The sequence below is a fragment of the Siniperca chuatsi genome, linkage group LG11, assembly GCF_020085105.1.
Source record: "Siniperca chuatsi isolate FFG_IHB_CAS linkage group LG11, ASM2008510v1, whole genome shotgun sequence".
Lineage (NCBI taxonomy): Eukaryota > Metazoa > Chordata > Actinopteri > Centrarchiformes > Sinipercidae > Siniperca > Siniperca chuatsi.
In genome coordinates, this window is record NC_058052.1 from 19,456,629 (window position 1) to 19,476,861 (window position 20,233).

Here is a 20,233-nt window from a genome sequence, read left to right on the forward strand (position 1 = left end):
TTCATACAAAACATTGTAGAAAGTGCCATTTTTGGAGGATTGGTCATCTGGAGAAAATTCAAGTCAGAGGAGGTAAAAAAGGTTTTCTGAGGAAGAGCAATTTCCACTTTTCAAGCTCCTGTAGAAACTTGAAACTCAGTTTCCTAACAACTCAATAAGCATTAGATTGCTTGTTTCACTGTTGTGTGTGACTGAATTACTGTACACCAAGATCAACAAAAGATTCAGGTGTTAGCAAACACAGAACTCTTCATTGCTGGGTTTTCAGGGTGTTTGAACCAGGAATATCAGGGCTGTCCACATCCGGGATCTGTCATATTAATGGATGCATATTTGCCTGCTCACTTGTTTGTTTAAGTGATACAATGGGACTCTACCTTTCATGCCTTATGTATCAAGGGCAACCCTACCTTTAAACATAGTTAAAATCAAACATACAATGTTATACAATGAGAATCAAACTTCCCAATCACATCGAATTATTGCATAATAAACGGTCCTTTTTTCTTAGTCCAAAAAACAACTCCAACCCTCCTCTCCTGATCTGGAAAAAGTAATCCATGCCTTTATTTCATCATGCTTGGATTACTGCAGCTCTCTATTCTCCTGTCTGAGCACGAGCTCCGTCAGCCCCAGAGGCACAATTGCACAGAATAACACTAGCTTCCCTGCATCAGCTTCCCCTTAATTTCAGAATTAATTTTAAGATCTTACAGTTAGTTTTGTAAACCTGAATGAGGTCTAGCCTCAAGTGAAATCATTGACCTTATGACCTCCTACATGATTGAGCAGCAAATGTGTTCCTAAATCCATTCTTTGACCTTAAAGTGACATTTCCACACTTTCACTGTCAGAGACTTTTTGCAGTCAGAAAAACTGAGGGTCTAGGCCATCTTTTAAATCTCAGCTTTTAAAAAAATGTCCTTTACAGAGTGCGGGTGTTGTCACCTACACATATAATTTATTCTGTGTCTCATTGTTCCTACTTTTATCTCTTCTAACATCCTTTGAGAAACTTTTCTCTTTGGTGGTAAACAGAACCAAACAGAAACTTTGGTTGCAAGAATCAAGTTTTAGCGCTGTGCCAGCGCTGGAGATGCATCCATGACACAGACAGAATACAGAGGAGAGGGACGGAGACAGCAACAAAGATGTAAGCTGCTCCCGACCTCACAGACAGCGCTGGGGGCTACACACCACTACCCAAAGATTGATGCCCAGAAATGTCCCAAACACAGCAAACTAAGAAGAAACTAAGAAAATACAGGCAGAGGGCAGGGTCTCTGCAGATACAGACACCGCCACACAATTCTAGTGGGTCATAAATGATGATTGAGAGGGATTATTTTTGTATGAGTCCATGCATTGTACTTTTAGGAAAATCCTACTTATTCTGCCTTTAAGCATATATATATATATATATATATATATATATATATATATATATATATATATATATATATATATATCAGCCAGATGGCCACAGCTGATATTATGCCTCAGATTCAGTGAAATGAAAAATTTCCAGTGCCATGGTGGATTTAAATTTAGAGCCTGTTAATGCATGTATGAGTCCATGCATTGTACTTTTAGGAAAATCCTACTTATTCTGCCTTTAAGCATATATATATATATATATATATATATATATATATATATATATATATCAGCCAGATGGCCACAGCTGATATTATGCCTCAGATTCAGTGAAATGAAAAATTTCCAGTGCCATGGTGGATTTAAATTTAGAGCCTGTTAATGCACATTTACCAAAAATACCATATCAGACTCCCTATGTCTGTCAGTGCTGTGGACATTTAATGAATACTTTTTAAGAAGCTCTCCCTCTGGGAATTGTTAGAATGAGGCTATTCTGGAAATTCAGTCAACTTGTTGGTGTTGCTGACACACCCCAGATCCACATTTGAATTAATGCTCTGATTTGCCACCTGTATGTATACAGTATGTTGTGATACCAAGAGGCTTTCAGATAGTAGTGGCTTGCTGAACAGAGATCATTCATTCATTCTAACTTTATAGCAGCAGATACAGGACATAGGCAAAGGACAGAAGTCTTTATTGACAGAGTGATCACTCATTGCTATTAAGGGTACAGTTTTTGGCTTTTAAGTTTCATCAATCCCTGTGGGTGGAGATGTGTACACAGAGACCAGAATTTAATTTCTGTAAGAGAGCAAATCTGTAGAATCTCAAAAATGCAAGGGACTACTTTTAGGCATTTTAAGTGGATAAGAGGGAGTATGCATGCATTCTGCAGCCTTGAGATTTGTAATATGTCTAGTATTTTCTTAATTCAGTTGTCTGACATTAAGGCAGCTGAGCACACACATTAACTGTGTGGAATAAAGAGGGGAACGGTGACAGGTTGCCTTGGAGGACAACAAGAGAAATGTAGGCTGGTGTGAAGTGACAATAATGCTGTTATGTACATTTTCTCACTTCTCTCCATCTCTTGAAGATGCACATTATTATTATTAGACTAAATATAAGTGCCTTGTTCTTTCGATTTGTCAGGAGGTTTGACATGTAAAATCTGAAATGTGTAATTATCATCACAGTAGGCAGTTTCTTTCTCCAAAAATTAACTTGACCTTACTTTGGGCTTTATGCAGATGGTGTTAAGCGTGCTGACAAAGCAACACGAGCGATCTGGGTGACAAACAGCCACAAAAGCAGTCACAAAAGCTTTTCCAGACTGAGGTCCCTGTATTTCCCATGGTTTCAAAAATAAAAACATAATAAATGCTTAGAAGCTGCCCTCAAAGAGGCAAGCACTCACTACAGTATAAGAAACCCAGAGATAATTAACCACTTTGATATTCTGCAGGTGGTGTTTCTCTATTTCATGTGGGAAGCTGTCACCTCTGCACATACTGTAGTCCCCACTGATTGTCAAAAAACACGACTCACAGATTATTACAGTTTACATTTTTTCTTTATTTGCTCCTCTGAGTTTGTAAAAAAATACTGGGTAATAATTGATTTTCATGTTACTGACTGCAGTCAACAGAATAACAAGAACGGTCATGTTTATGCTGATATCATTTTTATATGAATCATGATTCAGTATATATACAGTATTTATAACATATCAGTGTAAAAGAGGTGAAAAGCTAGGTTTTCAATGTAAAGTGCATAATGTCAGTTTTTGACATGAGTTGATGTTTTTACCAGAGAATTTTCTCCTCAGGGAAGAAGCATTGCTGCTCATTTGATGCATCTAACATAAACTCATTACATTTAATATTTTAATACTAAAGAGAGATCCATTTATGATGCTGCTCTTCAATTTACAGAACTATACTTTTCTGCAAACACCAGTCCAGTCTTAAGTGTGAGGACTGTAATGCAGTGATTAGCCATACTGTTGTTTATCTTTTCGTGTATTGTTTCCAGAATAATGTGAAATGCTATAAGAGAATCTTTGGTCTCCAGAAAATGAAGACTTGTTCACCAAACAGACATTATTTTAGCCCGTGGGCAATGTACCGTACATTACAGCTGATGTGGAAGTTACCACTGAAATATGAACACACTCAGGGTGGTTGATGGACCCCAGTAGACTCACAGGATATGATGTAATTAGAGGTCAACCAACACAACTACTGTAGCCTTTAGGTGGACTCCTGCCATGTCAGCCATCTGTGCCTGTAGGCCTCACAGTCTCACTGGAGAAATAAAATTTGTGAAATTCATGAGTGAACTCTAATTTATTTTTTGTGTTTTGCCGAGCATGACTTCAATTGATGTCAGTTAACTTCAGTTAAGATTAGCTGCTTATGTTCTGCTTATTTGTGTTTACCAAGGATGATTCTGGTTAGTTGTTTTCTTCATGAGGGAGAGCAAATTAAGAAATATTTTCAAGCAAATTGATGTACTGAATATTCCTACTTAATGTTTTTAATCTTATTTTCGGTAGACACAACTTGCTTTTGGCACTGACTGGTGTTTTTACTGTTTGGCACATTTGCAGGGAGGGAAATTTAGCAATTACAGAACTAAATAAAAAGGTTTACTACAAAACTATATCTAAATGACTTAACATGAGGCTTTTTAGCTGCCTAATAACCCAACATTATTATTTATCAGAGGAGTCAATATGGATGGATTATAGAGCCTCTGTTAGAAGGGACATTTTTTTGTTAAGTAGTCAAAGAGCTCTTCACCTAAAAAAAAAAAAAAAAAAAAAAAAAAAAAAAAAGTCCTCCTAAAAAACTGAAGACATAGCCTTCACATTCACTATATATCACAACAAAGAGGCCACCATGACAGCTTTACACAGAGTGTTTATCCCCTAAGGTTTTCTGTACTTTAGGGCTTTGTACTGACACCATACAATATGGGCCCTCTGACTTTGGGGAGGGGGGCTGCTAGGAAGGGGGCAGGCTTTTTAGGCATCTGTGCCCTGGGACCCATCATTTCGCAGTCCATCATGGGAGTCTGTGGTATGACATTTCTGTCATGTTATCCTGTTAAACAAGGGAATTTAGGAAACCATCAATGTGTTAATCTCCTATCCATTGTTTCATACATTGGGAACAGAGTGTAAAAAAAATGTGGATTTTAAAATTATTATTAAAAATATTTTGTCGTATGCTGTGCTCTGTAGTGGCATGTGGACTCAAAGGCAGATGACCAGGAAGCGGTATGAGGTGAAGTAGCCGGATGGCTATCGTGTTTAATGGGGGTGATGTGGTTTACAGGCAAGTACAGGCAGACTGGTAAGCAGACAGGTAATGAACAGACAAAAGGCAGATAGATTACCGGCTGGCAGTGGTGGAAGCAAGGGAGTGAGTCCAAGGTGGCAAACAGTTCACTAAGGAGCAGGCAAATTACAAAAATCCAGGATCCAGCCAAGGTCCAAGGGAGACAAAGAATCCAATACAAACTCATGGTAAGAATGCTGGGGAACTGGGCACAGGAACCAGGTCCCACAAAAGGTGCACCAAACAGTGACACACACAAAGGTCAGGAACACTCTCAAGACAGGAACAAAACTCAAGGCAGCAATCACACCAGGCAGGAATCACACCATACATAACAACAATGACCCAACACTGAAGAAAAAAAGAGACCCAGATTAAATACCCTAGGGGAGGTGAGACAACGAGACACAAGTGCATACTATCAAGGAAGGACCAACAATCAAAACTGGAGGGAAAACAAAGACAGGAAGTAAAAACACAAGACACACTAGGGAAGGAGAATACTACAAAATAAAACAGGAAATGAAAAACCTTAAACTACCACATATTTAAAATAAAATAATAATTTCTTTGCATGAAATTATGACATCAATAATGACCATGCACAAACCCTAACAAATTCCATTTATCATTTGTTAAATTAGTGCTGAATTTCCTAAAATAACGTACCTTGGGTCTAAGATCCCTGCTTAATGGTTTACATGTACAGTATGCATCAGTGTAGTGCTTAGAGAAACTTTTCTCTGACACTGTGGTGAAGTCATTATACCAGTTTGTAAAAGGAAGCATAATGTCTCTTATTATAGTCTTTTCATGTTTCTACCATATCTGAGCTTCAACCAGGGACTCACAGTATAGCACCCCAGTTCCCATAGAGAATTATCAAAAGTATGTCAAATCTTCTTTTTTTGTTTTATTCTGTAACTCAGTATCTTACACTTCTTCAATCAAGTTCATTCTCTTCATTTTTACTCATCCTCTTTGCTCTGTCTCCTTCTTTGAATCTTGTGAAAATCTGGTAAAGGAAGTTGGCTTTAACAAATTTATATGCCTGTCTAATTATAGATAGTAACACTGCCGTTCACTAAAAAGGGCAAACTTCTTTCAAACAGGCATTGTAGACTGTTTATTTAATCCATTTGTAGCTTTTCTTTCTCCTGTCCTTCAATCACCCTCTTCCTGTCTCTCAGTGCTCCTCTGACTGACACTCCTGTTGAGGGATTTGTGCAGCGATATCACTGCTCTTACAGGAGGGTTAGATGGAGGAGGGACAAGGTTGGATGGATTTCATTGATCAGATGCGGCTGACTATAGTGGTTTGCCTTGATCATGTCTGTGCTTCAGCTGTTCAACTGCATTTCATACTGCGTATCACATTACATTTTTAAAGCATTTCCCGTGCAGCTCTCCCTCGCCTCCTCCGTTATCACATGCCGTCTGCACAGTGTTTGTTTTGAATCACAAGTTGGAACACAGTCGACAAAGACTGCTCTTAAACGTTTGTGCATGCAGTAAACATTGCTCAACATTGCCACAATTTATTGTTTTCTGGGATGTTATAGAGTATTTATTTGGTGTTTTTTACAGTCCAAAGGACAACCTCAGTCTTCCTGTCTGTTTGGTTGGTGTAAATTATAATTCCTGTCTTGGGGATGATTGATGGGACTTTATGGTAGTAAACATATAGCACACAGAAGGTCACTTTAGCCCCAGAACAGTCTCAATACAACTTAGTAGCGCAAAGAGAATTCTTTATTTTATGGCCATAAAGGGTACACTCTTTCACCAGCAGGTTTGAAATGAATCTTTAGTATTTCTACCCTAGATGCTACTTTAGTATGCATTGCACTGCTGTTTAGATAAATGACACTGGAAGCTATTTCAAGTTTAAAAAGGACTATGTGCAAAACCCACCCCTTAAGGTGACTGTGTGGCAGTGATAAAATCCTGCGATGGGAAATTAATTAGCGTCCACTGACCCAACCAGAAAATTAAATGAGAAAAGCAAAGTAAGATAAATGCTCAGTGGACCACAGTTCCCATGTTTGTTCGGTGTTCAGTCACACTCATCATCATCTTGCTTATCTGGCCAATCAATCCATGTTGCTGGGTTTTCTTGTACAGGATTTTGTCACGGATGATAGATTCCCTTCCAATTGACCTCACCCCTCCTCATCATCCACAAACGGGCGAGGGAGAAGTCAATGGACCAGCAGCAGCTCCCCCTACCCCTGCAAAAGATTGTATCCTTAAATCCAATCTCAGGCATCTTTTGTCCACATTTATCTGAGGGTGGAAAAACCTGAATGACATGTCTTATATGTTGCTCACTTAATTCTTCCAAAGAAAAGAAGGTGAATGACAGCTTCCCTTTTCTTCTTGGGGAATTAATTAATTTGTTTACTAAAAATTACATACATACATAAAATAAGCAAAAAGTTTTTCTTTATTTACCAGGGAAACTGTGTTTTAAGGGTACACTCAATCTATTTAATCCAGTCAAGGAAAAGTTTGCTATGGATTTCTTACACAATAGGTGCAATTTTTCCACTTAATTCAATACAGTATGTCATAACTGCATGACATGCTTAGTAATACCCACTTTGTGTTGGCCCTCACGTATGAAGCAGTATAATTAGAATATGCAGTAACTTTGGATTAATTGTGCACTTTTAAAACTGCACTTTTGAAATATTTGAACAAGCTGAATGCTAAATGCCAAATTGAATAACACCAGCCAAGATTTGTCAAAACCACTCTCTCTTTCTGTGTTTCTCTCCTTCTGCATTTGTCACACTCCAACACACACACACACACACACACACACACACACACACACACACACACACACACACACACACACACACACACACACACAGGTCCCAGCTTGCCACAAAACTTAGTCGGACGAAACATTAAATGCTAAAATCAATAAAAGTCAGATGTTGTTTGTTTACCAGTGTTAATCAAGTGAATTAATTGATTGATAAGTATTGCTCCAATATGTCATCATATCATAAATCAGTTTATTTGATATTGCTTTGCTTATCAGAAACAATTTACCTGTGACTACATAACCTTTTACAAATTATTGATGTCACAGGATTTTTAAATAAGACTTTTACAGAGGCTGCACAGAGGTGCTTTGAGTTAAATGCTAATGTCAGCATGCTAACTTGCTGATGTTTAGCAGTTACAATGTTTTCTATGTTCACCATCTTAGTTTAGCATTTTAGCATGCTAACATTTGCTAATTGGAACTAAACACAAAGTACAGCTGAGGCTGATGGGAATGTCATTAGTTTTGCAAGTATTTGTTCATGAACCAAAGTTGTGGATGAAGTCAGACCCAGGTTCCCAGGGGATGAAGCCAATTGACTTCATCCCCAGGGAACCCTCTGTACCAAATTTCATGGCAATGCATCTAATAGTTGTTGAGATATTTCAGCCAGGACCAAAGCGCTAGACCGACGTCTTTCACTGTGTATCAGTAATCGTATCTTTTTGATAAGGATGCTGTGGTCATGTCCTCTATATTTTTGCGGCAACTGAACTGCAGGTTACTTTACATTACAGTTACACAGAGAGGGTGCACAGCGGAAAGAAAATCAATCATTCACATCACATTTACAGTATGATTGTAATGGGTTTGTCATTAAATGTGTGTATCATTAACCTTCCCTGGTGGCGAAGAGTCCATCAATATTCACTAGAGGACATTATAGTCAAATCTATATTGACTTTTTCTCCTCTCTGAAAACACAATAATGTGATGGCTGTGTCGTTCCTGTGGCGAGTTTTGTTTTCTTTTTGCTGGGAAAGGATAAAAAAGATTTGATTCTCACTCCACCTGTAATTCTACTTTAATTTCTCCTGTTAGTGTACTTTTATTGCTGACCTGCTGAGGGCCATATAACAACATTATAAACTCCTGGAAAACTTCAGATATCCCTTAATTGAGGTGGATGCATGTTGACACATCATTGAATGAAAGCAGCAAGGCCTGTCTTTTTCAATATTCATCCGCAAATAAATGTTAATGCTAATACTGAATGTGGAAATGGAAGTAAAAGATACTTTGGTAAAAACTAATTTGATGATGCTTTCAAGATGATGCAATTTGGATGCAATTCATAATACGGTTTTAGCAAACTACATGGAGTAACTGGAGAGTAAGATTAAGACAGAGAGGAAATTCGCCAAATTGTCTTTGGTTGAGAGTCTCTTTCATACATTAAAAAAACAGATCTCCGTTAAGTAGGTCTTATTAAATAACTGCCTTAATTTGTGCAGACTATCAAGAAGAAAAAATATTGCTTAGTCTCAATTTCTCTTCCCAGAATTTCAGAGTTAGGGTGTTTTTCTTTTTAATCAAGCGACAGCATCAGCACAGTAATTTCCAGTGGGATAATAGATCACCTCTACCCTGGAGACAGACAAACACAGCATGTGTGATGGATAGCCAAGCTGTTAAAATGTGAAAAAGCACAGTTTGGAAGGAAGACAATACAGTGCTACAGTCTATGCCAAGAGGCATTTTGCCAATATGAAGCTACCCATTATCATGAAAAATAATCTTTAGGGAAAAGGGTGATTTAAAATTATGTTGCTGAGGGTGATGACGATGATAGTAGGCTACCATGAGTGAAAAAAATCACTGAAAATATGTTGGAGTATGTCGTTGTGACATAAACACATAAAAGGCAAACTATGAGTAAACACCATCTATTTAACTGAATGCCAAGAGGAAAGACAAATAAAAAGAACAAAACAGCGGGAAAGTGCAAACTGTATCTGCAGTTAAAGACAGAAATATTACAAAAGAGAATGCCTGGAAAAACACAAGTAGGTAACAAGGCATGACATTAGGATGTGAGAGGCGAGAAAGGGCAGGTCAAGGTAAGCAGAAAAATATAAGCACATAAAAACTAGTTATGACCTATAATGGAGTGAAGTGATTATGTGGTTGTAACATCCGACTGGGCTGGTGAAGTTGTGGGAGGCTGCAGTGCAGGAAGGGAGTGTTGGGGCGGAAAAGGCAGGGAATGTATCTTCTCTTCTGGGGTAAATTGTCTGTGACTGCTTTGCGTGTCCATCATTTCTCTCTACGGTCTAATTACAGCCGGTTCCACCTGGCTACACTGCTCTGTCCTCCTCAGTGCACAATGATGGCAATGTATAACCACACTGAGATTCAGGGACGAGGAGTTAAATTAAATTGCTGTTGGAATGTTGCAATATTTAGTTGTTTTTTTCTCTTTACATTGTAGACTCACATTGCATCCAACAAAATACGGGAGTTGTATCAGCAGCTTTGCTTTTCTATTACTACAATACAATAAAAAAGCCAACTCCCCTAGGGATTGGCAAATCATAGCTTGCAGGTCTGTATCATGCTCCACATGATAAAGTGGTGTGCATGGGGCTGTAGGTTAGTAAGAAAGATACTCTGTATTTAAAGAGTTTGGAAGGAGGTGTCATTTCTTGTCTTTCCAAAACCAAAAACACAAACGCAAAAGAGTAAGCAATCGATTATTCTTTGTGTTTATCTGCTCCAACATAGGCTGCAAACATTAGCATGTCCGGCTAACTAGCTTGCTACCTACAGTAAAGTAGAAATCTAGCATTACTTCCAAGGCCAAGGAGCATGTCATTAACGAACTACATTTTGTGGGTTTTGGTTACGTTAGAAAAAGGCCGTTCACGATAGCACATCCACTGTGTAGTATTTCCCCGCTGTAAGCCGTTATCCAAGATAGTGTCACGTTCGCCAAAGTCCTTATCCTAAAAGCCTTTTATTTTGCACAATAAAGCATTCATGCAACCTCCTTGCTTATACATGTAAGCAAAGCAGCCAAACAGGGTTGTGTTAGAATGAAATAACAGTCTAATCTAATCTGATTCCTTATCATGATAGTACTACCTAGCTCTACACTGCAATACAAAAAAAAATGATGTATCTTCTGTCTATTACATGGATCATCTACTAGTGAACTGTTGACATTTGACATTTTGCCTGCTTTAGCCTCAGTCATGTAACTCAGTTCCATGTATCCAGCCATCAAGTGCATGCTTAAGACCCCTTTTACAAGATATTTGTTTCAAAACAACTCATGGAACTAACGTTAGCGTAAATAGTTAACTTGCTACAGCTGGTAAAAGAACTTGCTGCATATGTGCTGTGTGAGAATAGAAAAGCCTGACAGGTGCTTAACAGTCAATTCTCTAAACTTCCAGTAGCTACAGCTCTATTTGGTTATTTTGTTTCATTGAGTATCATTATCTCAGAGCTTGTGTGCAGCAGAGGCATCTGAATGCAGACACTTTTTCAAACAACAGCAGGTCCCTTTAAAATTTTTTGAGATCTAACAGAACTACTCCTAAAATGTGTCCCAATGAAAAGTCCATGCCTTCACTATCTAATGAGAGGAATGCTCTTTTCTTCTTCTTTCAAAATAATGATGGAGACAGAACTTTAATAATAGAGCTGTGAGACTCACTTCACCAGATTCTTGCCTTCAACTCCTACTTTCTGTTATCATTACCCCTGAAACTCATTTTAAAGCTGTCATTCAGAGTAATTCAAAATTACTATATTATTAGAAAAGGAATAAAAAGTTGTCCAGGGGAAGTGAGATTGGTATATGAAGGTGATGTCTTTGAAGAGATAAACAAAAACATAAATTCATCAGTGCTGTCCTCAGGTGTGAATGCACAGTATGGTGACATATTCAGAGAGGCTGAACTCAGCAAATACAGAGACCTACATAGTCATTCAGACAGCAAGTAAGAAATGCTGGCACACATTTACACATACAAATAATGTGGAAAAGAATTAGTGATTACAGTAGCTTATTATTTTCATCCTTTAAGCCTAATTGCGCAACAGGGGATGATACTCAGACTTACCCTGCCTTTTGTGGGCTCATTAGTAAGAGAAGGGATTCGTTTTAGTCGTCTATGAGACCCCAGCCACCTCAGTTGAATAACAAGTGGTCCACATCAAAATGCACGATGAGCATTTGCTTGACATTATGGCTTTGGCAATCACCCTTCAAAATAATAATCAACTTACTTACAAATCCTGACAATCATCACTGAGTGTACCGATTAAAGCAGTGACAGCTGACAGCCTTTTAAAATTAGGCAATAGCACAAATTTAACAAGACAAGTATGATGTGTCTACGGCATACTTAATAATCTGTCTAAATCACTTTGTCAGTTATCGTTTTCTGCATAAACTACATGCATAAAGCAAACTGCACTTTGTAGTGCTCCGAAAATAGAGTCCAACTGTACAGTAGCTACCATAGGTGTCCATCAAAGGAGGCAGGCAGGAATTCAGTAGGAGACAGGATTACTAGCAGCTGAGAGTTACACCCATCTACCTACAGACACTTTTGTGACAGGAAACTTTTTAGCTGTCTTCAAGAGTCGGATAAACGGGCTATCTTAAGTTTCAGCAATCCCAGTCACTCAAGGAGAATGAGGGAGGACTTCCCCAAAAGTGAGACAGTCGTCACAACGTGGTGTCACTTCAAATTCAGAGTGAGAGCGTTCCAAGGCACTAGGTTGAAAGATACTTTTATAAAAGTGAAAATCCATTAAGGAAGCCAGGCTCTTCCTCTGAGGACACATCAGTCATCCCAGGCAGAGCTGCAGAAAATCAGGAGACTACGTGCACTATTTTGAAAAGAAACGTCTCTTAATAACATTATACATTGTATGTTATGTCTTTTATGCTTTGCTCACAATGATGACAATCACAGCCAGTCGGTTTCTCAGCTTGGTGGTTGCTGTGCAGCGCTTTTTTTGCCGATTCATTATAAAATCTGTGTGAGGTGAACATGCATTTAAGGTGTTGAGGACAGGCAGAGATAAGGTTTCATGTGAGGGATGAAATAGCGTTCTAACTGTGGGAGGTGAGACAACATAATCAAGTAAGCATTTTATAACCTGAGCGCCTCGCCTAATGAAATACTGCCATGCAAGACATTTATTGCCGTGAACCTTAAATTATCCATGGAGCCATTTGGAAGTCAGATTTCCGGCTTGTGTGAGTAAGGACATATTTTATGGCCTTCTCCTCCTCTTCCCCACTTGGGAATTGAATTTGGTGATATTACACAGCACATGTGACCTGTATTAAGTTATTAAGCGAACAAACAAATGACATGCTATTTTTGGCTACTAGGTCAGAGGGGTGTACTAAGAAGCGAGATTAATGGGTTAGCGTGGTATCTTGAGCCTAAAACCAGAGTTTTCAATGTCACAAAGATGGTTCTCTTTTAACCTGGCTAGATCGCCATGGTAACTTATGCTGCACACCTAACCTGCTCTGGAGGAGGTAATGTTCAGAGTTTCGGATTTAAATCGGCTATTTCACTTTGATTTGGCCAAAAACTAAAGTGATTTCCAAGTATCCTTCATTATGGGACAGACCTAAATGCAATTTATGAGTTTAATGTTTAAATATGCTGTAGGCCTATCAAGTTTAAACTTTAAGAGCTCTACAATGTGCAGTTGTCACGATAGAAATAAATAAATAAAGTCATTGAGAGTGCATTGAGTGGTAAAATAAATATATTAACTTACAAATTTACACGATCAGCAATTTCTGTCAGCATTCCTCTCTTGCCTTATTTGCAGCAACTGTGTTGCTTTTTGCCGTAATAATTTTTTATATTCTTCATAGCTATGCATTAGTAAGTAGTAGGCGGTACGTGATTGGTCCATTTTTTGCAGAAGAAGAGTCAAATGATGCAACCTTTATGGTAACACGCACAGAGCCTAATGAAGAAAACCTGGGTTAACAAAGAAAGTTGATAACCAGTGTCGTGATACCCATTATCTCCGATTTTGTCGAGCCAGTAAACACAAAGAAAGACTGGCTATTTTGAACTTGCTTCATAGTACACCCCTCGGGTGTCGGTTACAGTGGTTCTCAAAGTGGGGTTCAGGGACCCCCAGGGGTTCTTGAGGTGGTTCCAGGGGGTCCCCAGCAAAAAGGGTAATAATTTATTTTCACTATAATTTCATCCATAAGTAACGACAGAATGTATGACTATTTTGGTCATGGGTTTCATACACTATCTGTAATAAAACATCAAAAAGCAAAAGTCCTATGAGATGGGGGACCCTGGAACAAAATCTTATCAAATGGGGGTTGGTGGACTAATTTGTGTCATTTTAGGGGTCCTTCACGTGAAAAAGTTTGAGAACCACTGGGTTACACTCCTGGTACTGTGAGTGTGTACAGAGTGACTACAGAGCCACTTACTGATCGAAGCAAACCTCAGTTTGTTATGTAACATGTCTTGGCGTAGTCACGTCTGAGTTGTGCCAAGTTGTCACCCAAACAGAGGACAAGATTGTGGCTTGTGTTGAAATCTTATGAGACTGAGAAAATAACAAACAATAATAAAATAAATTATGTCTGTAATCACTGCGGAAAACATGAATTTTAACGTACAGATATACACTGCTATACACAATGTTTAGAAAATCAGAGATACAAGCTTAGCATAGATAACAAGGTAAGAGGTCAGGTTTGTGGTCATTTTTAAAAATCTTCTAGAAGCGTTACAGCGTACATACAATTTCACGCTCTGTATCTCACACAGTTTTACAGATTATGTGTGATGTCAAAGATATGACCTCCAAGTCCTTGGGGGGGGGTCATACAAACAAAACTGGTATACATCACTTTGTCAGTGGCAAAACAGGCCTGTCAAATATGTCATACTGCAGTAATTTCGAGCTGCAACTACTGTGGCTATTCAATCCTCTATCTGGTCAAGTCCAATTAATTCCAGTGGATGTGCAGTCATTAAATACAATTCCATTTTATATGATTCCATATCCAATGTCATTTTTCCTCTTACCCACCATGTGTCAGAGCTTTTGTCACAGAAAGACTATAACTCTAAGACATATGACTATAGATTGTATTAATTATGCATACTTCTCAATTAGTCTGACTGCAACAGCCACTTGGACAGAGGACAGCTCCATCTCTTCCAGCATTACTGTTTGCTCTCTCTCCTGCTCTTATCTCTCTTCTGTCTTGTCCTCTATCTTGTCCTCTGTTCTTTTCTTTTACCATCATCAATCTCTATCTCTCAACTTCAGTTTTCTCTTGATCTGCCCCTGCTTTTCCACATTCCCCATTCTATCTTTGCCATTTTGTTTTCTCCCTTCCTTCCAGAAACTAGTGAAATCCCACAGATTTTAACCACTTTTGTTAATCCATAGATGCCCATGACAGTTTTGGTATGGTACCGTCACAATCAACCACAGGCACATAAGATAGGGGCATTTGATTTCAGACATGCTGAAATTATGAATAAAAAACACAGAGTGGTTGGGGCTGTGCAGGAATACTTTGAATATAAGTGACTCTCATCTCTGCAACTTCATGCCTTGGATTTGATTAGAGCAGCTGGGTGCAAATCTGCATTACCGTACATCATCACAGGCCGAGCGTTAAATACTGAGAAATGTTTGTCATTCACGTTCCTCTCTGCTGTGCGTTCACAAGGACAAATTCATAAGCAAGGTTCAGTTGGTGCCCGGGGGGAATTGGCTTTTGCATTATGTTGTTCTAGTGAAGCCATTAACACCATGTCACCGGGGCGTTTCTCTGTCAATGGCAACACACAGAGGTGGCTATCAGAATTCAGATCAAATAAACGTCATTGTCTCTGCTTTTGTCTCCATCAGTGGCAGGTGCAGCAGCAGAATCAGCTAGACACTATTCATTGCTGCTGATCTTGCTGAAAAGGAGATTTTCTCCACTTGTGTGGAGAGACACGTTGCAGTGAAAGCGACGTGAATGCACACACTAACCAATACAACCTGAAAACTGGGCGAGACAGGAAATCAAGATAGAAATCCATTAGTCAGTTAGTCGTATGGGTTGTTTCATTGATAGTAAGTTGGATTGATTGCATTGCGAGTGAATGTGTTCTGCTGTTGTGTGCCTTATAAAGGTGAACATAACTTTATAAGGGAAACTCTTCTTGCTCCTGAGCTATAACCAATTCCTTTTACAAGAGCTAGAAGGAAAGACATTTCACTTTCATTTATACCTGAAAAGGAACAATCATTATCATTACAGATAAAATGTGCAAGAGGTCAGCAAATTAAGCTTAAGGAAATTAAAACCCTGACCTTCTGTTCACAAAGAGTGCAACATGATCAACGAGGCACTCATTTCCTAAAGAGCTCAGAAACCAGGGAAACTCAGCAGACGAGCGGAGGCCCAGCAAGTTTGTCAGCTGTGAAAAGTGAGTCATCGGCCAACTGCAATCAGATTTTCATCCTTCCTAGATGTTATATAGACATTCGAGGCTTCTAAATCCTCCAAAACTTTTTATTAGAAATATTTCAGGACTACTTCTTTAAAAATAATGCATTTTTCTTCTGTTTATTTTTACTTAATGCTTCTTGATTATTATTTGTAGCTAGCCATGGTGGTATCTAATAAAATACAGGGGTTGAAGAAGTGAAAGTCCTGCATTAAAAATTGTACAAAAGTAAAAGAACAGAAGTATAATCATCAAGATGTACTTACAGTATCAAAAGTGAAAGCACTCATTATGCAGCAGAATGGCCCCTATCAGTATTTATATAAATTTTCATATATTATACTATTTGATGATTACTACTGATGCATTAACATGTACACTGACTCTTTAACGTTGTAGATGGTTGAGAGGGAGCTAATTTTAACTAACTGATATACATTTGAGTAGTTTCATCTATACCAATTTTATATTCTATAAACTGGTTATATATTTTGTATGTAAAATAAGACATAAAAAGTACAATATTCTGAAATCTGAAAATATCTGAAAAATATCTGAAATGTGGTGAAGTAGAAGTGTAAAGTAGCATAAAATTCTGAGTAAATGTAATAAAAAATGTTTTGATCTACCACTGTTAAGATAATACTGTAAAGTGGTATGAAAGGTTGAAGTAACACCAGGGCGTTAAAATATGTAATTTGTATTAACAGTAAGAGTATTTTTTCTTTACATTTTCTAGCTGCATGAGACCTATGGAGTCAGAGTCTCTCACAGTGTGCACAGATCGACCCATCAACTAGGTCATGGAGGTGAAGAAAATCCAATTGGGGTTCATTCAAGGTAAATCTTTTATGCTCTGTGCCATAAGTTTGAATTAATTAATTAAGATTGAATAGTTTGAGGTTTTACAGCTGAACTGCATGCTACTCAATGCTCTCTCCAACCTGGTCCTCTCTCCTTTATCACTCTCAATATATACAAGAGCTCTTACTTTCCTCTCAATAGCCTTCGCCTCTGCCTCATACTGCAGGATTCTGTGTCCCTCAGTATTGGATGCTGACCAATAACACAGTCCCTCGTCCTATAATGCTGATGGAAGGCTTTCTGTGCCATCTGCCAGCCATGTAAATTTGCAAATGTGGATGCAAGTACATCTGTAAGGTTATTTCTGACTAAATACGGCGTACAATATGCTGTGTAAGGGCAGGAAGAAAGAAGAAGACAGAGGAGGAACCGTAATGGGCAGGAAAGCGTATCACGAGAGAGAGAGCAAGAACTGGTGGAGGGTGATAATGATCATTTTTTTCTTAACTAATCCACTGGGATGAGAAATAATCCACCGTACTATTTAAAACTTGGCTTTCAAATCAAATCATATGAGTCCTTCTAAATGAGCTGAATTCCGTTAGTAGAAATGAATTTTTATCCAATCCCAACAGTACTTTGAACTGATCTTGAATATTCAGTCCTCAGCCAGCTGGAACTGACCTCAGTCTCACCGGGTGAAGTGAAATGTTGAAAAGCAGACATGTTTGACTGGGCATAAAAATCCACTTTAACACAACGTTAGCTTTTGCAAATAAACCAGGCAGCACTCGCTTGCAAATGAAATGTTGAGCAGACTCTTGATTTAGGGTTTGTTAAGGTTAATATTTTGGTGAAGCTCTACCGGTTATGTCCCCAGAGAAAAATTTAAACTAAGTGAATTAAGCTAAAGAAATCTGTGACTAATATAAGCATTCCCAGGGAAGAACAACCCACTAGAGACCCTTTTTTCCTGCAAAAGGGAATGGGGTGAATCAATGGAGTGTCATTAACTGCATGACAGGGTGGTATTCTTGGTTCCAATATCTCTCAGAGGAAATGGCCGTGAGCATTATTGCACCGCACAAATCACACTGGCAGTTAGCTTAGCTGATGGACAAGGGGCAGCCAGGCTTGAATGTTCCCATTGGGGTTTAGGGAATTCTGATTGTGGAAATTGTGATTTTTCAGTATTTAATTTAATATTTTATACACCAAATAATCTATGAACTGAGAAATTGATAGGTAGACTCATGGATAATGAAAATAATTGTTAGTTGCAGCCCTACTAAAAATTATTTTAATTGTTGATTAGTCTGCTGATTGTTGTCTTGATTAATCGATTAATCATTTGGTCCATTAAATGTCCAATGAAAAATTGCCATTATAATTTCTTAAAACACAAAGGGCTGTCTTCAACACTGTTTGGACCAACAGTGTAAAACCTAAAGATATTCAGTTTACTGTCACATAAGACAGAAAGAAATGCAGCAAATTCTCACAACTAGGAAGCATGCTTTTTGCTTGAAAAAATGACTTAAATTATTAATCAATTATCAAAATATTTCAAAAAAAATTTCTGTCAATTGACTAATTGATTCATGGTTTCAGCTCTACTGTGAATAAAAGACAATAATGTCTGTTTTTGGTTAATCCCATGAATTAAATACCTGACAAAAAAAGGTATAGATGCCAAAGTAAAAATGGTATGGGAAAATCTCTGATGACAAATTTATATTGTCTAATCATCCAACCTTATCATCCAAACCTTGTTTCCACCATAACAGTGCATCAAATTCTGTCACTGCCAAAAAAGTCAGCAAATTATAATATAAATACATGTACATAAACAACAAGTTGCCAAACACAGCAGAGGGTAAATTATGTTGCATAATGCACCTCCATCTTCAATTACTCAAGTTTATTTTTCCTCAATGAACTAGCAAATTACTTGGATTCCAATTAGTTATCATATATTCTCATCTTGATTTTTTGCAAATGAAGAGTGACTTTGCGTTGTAGTTTATTTTTTGCTGCAGGCTATGATGCAAATTGAGAAATTCTCCTTCCTAGCGCCTTATCAATATTTGGAGACAGAGGCAGAGATACACAGCATGTGCGTTCACTTGTGCACCGCTATAGCTATAGCTATAGCTACTCAGGCATAACACTTTCCATGCATACAGTTTGGAGAGGAGGGAGGTAATGAGTCGAATTACTTTGCTAAATGGAAAGGCCTGGTGCTCTGGAGTATAACACTGTGACGAAGTGACCTCAGGAGGCCCTGCACTTTACTCCATTCTCTTTCTCTCTGCTGATGGGCAGGTTTCAGCTGGGATGTTATCAGCAAGGTTAAACAGGGTCTATCACCGACTGATGGAGGAAAGCATGAGTCCAAAATGTCACTACTGTCATTGTTATCATTACAAGCTATTAAAATATTACAAAAGGTATATCCATAAATACACCACATGGGTTAAAATTTCATATACAATATATACAGAAAAATGCTTGATATTAAGACATATGTGAACAGTTGGAAAAAAGCTGTACCAATTAATAAGTTACTTTAACATAATTACCCAAAAAAAATAAAACATTAGTTCCATTGATGAGATGATTGAGGAGACAAAAGGCAGATGGGATAAAAGCCAGAGTGGGGAATATATATTTGAGAGCATTAACTTTATTGGGCCTAAGTTGATGTAAGGGGGGGTAATGCAATCATTGGCTTTCTGTAAAGTTGAATGCTCTGTAGGTCTTATTTTATACAGCCACATTAGGGATTTAAAAACAGCTAGACAAGATGGATAGAATCTTAAACATGCAAGTTAATTGCTGTTAGCCATAAAGACAGATGATTCATCAACATGGATGTAGATAACATGACATGGTGGGCAGTAGACTAATATACCAAATACCAAGATCAATCACCCTGAGTCTCAAGCATGTTGCAAATTAAGTAAATCGTGTGCGTGAGAGAGATGAAGAGACTGTAGAACTTAATCATGTCCCTCGTGAAAGCTAAATAATGATTAATGGCAAATTACTTAAAACATTAAGCTTTAAAGCTCGTACATGAGAAAAACTCTATGGGTGATTATGTTAATGAGAGCACATTTCCTCTCTCGGTTGCTTCAAAGAGAAACCTACACAGGTGGATTGATATTCCTGCTCGGAGCCAGACAAAGCAAAGAGGGCTGGAGGGTTAGTGCGAGGCCAGTTGCACTCAATGCATGTGTGCATAAGTGTGTGCGTTCACATGTGTTTATCCGTCCATCTGTGTCTGTGTGTCTGCATTTTTTATCAGGGTGTGATCCAAGTGCCTCCAGATGCTGGTGCCATTTGCTCCCCTGCCAATCAAAGGCCACAGCAGAATGCCAGTCCCTTAG

At 38.2% G+C, this 20,233-nt stretch overlaps 1 protein-coding gene across 7 annotated transcripts in view; it reads right to left on the reverse strand.

The window, feature by feature from the left end:
• chrm3a (cholinergic receptor, muscarinic 3a) overlaps window positions 1–20,233 on the reverse strand; it is a 78,383-nt gene that overhangs the window by 19,930 nt on the left and 38,220 nt on the right. The window contains exon 3 of one of the 7 annotated variants that reach the window (XR_006379956.1): window positions 5,650–6,958. The exons of the other annotated variants lie outside the window; for them this stretch is intronic. The gene's annotated coding sequence lies outside the window, so the exon portion shown is untranslated. Of the gene's footprint in view, window positions 1–5,649; window positions 6,959–20,233 lie in introns of those variants that run through there. 7 annotated transcript variants of the gene reach the window in all.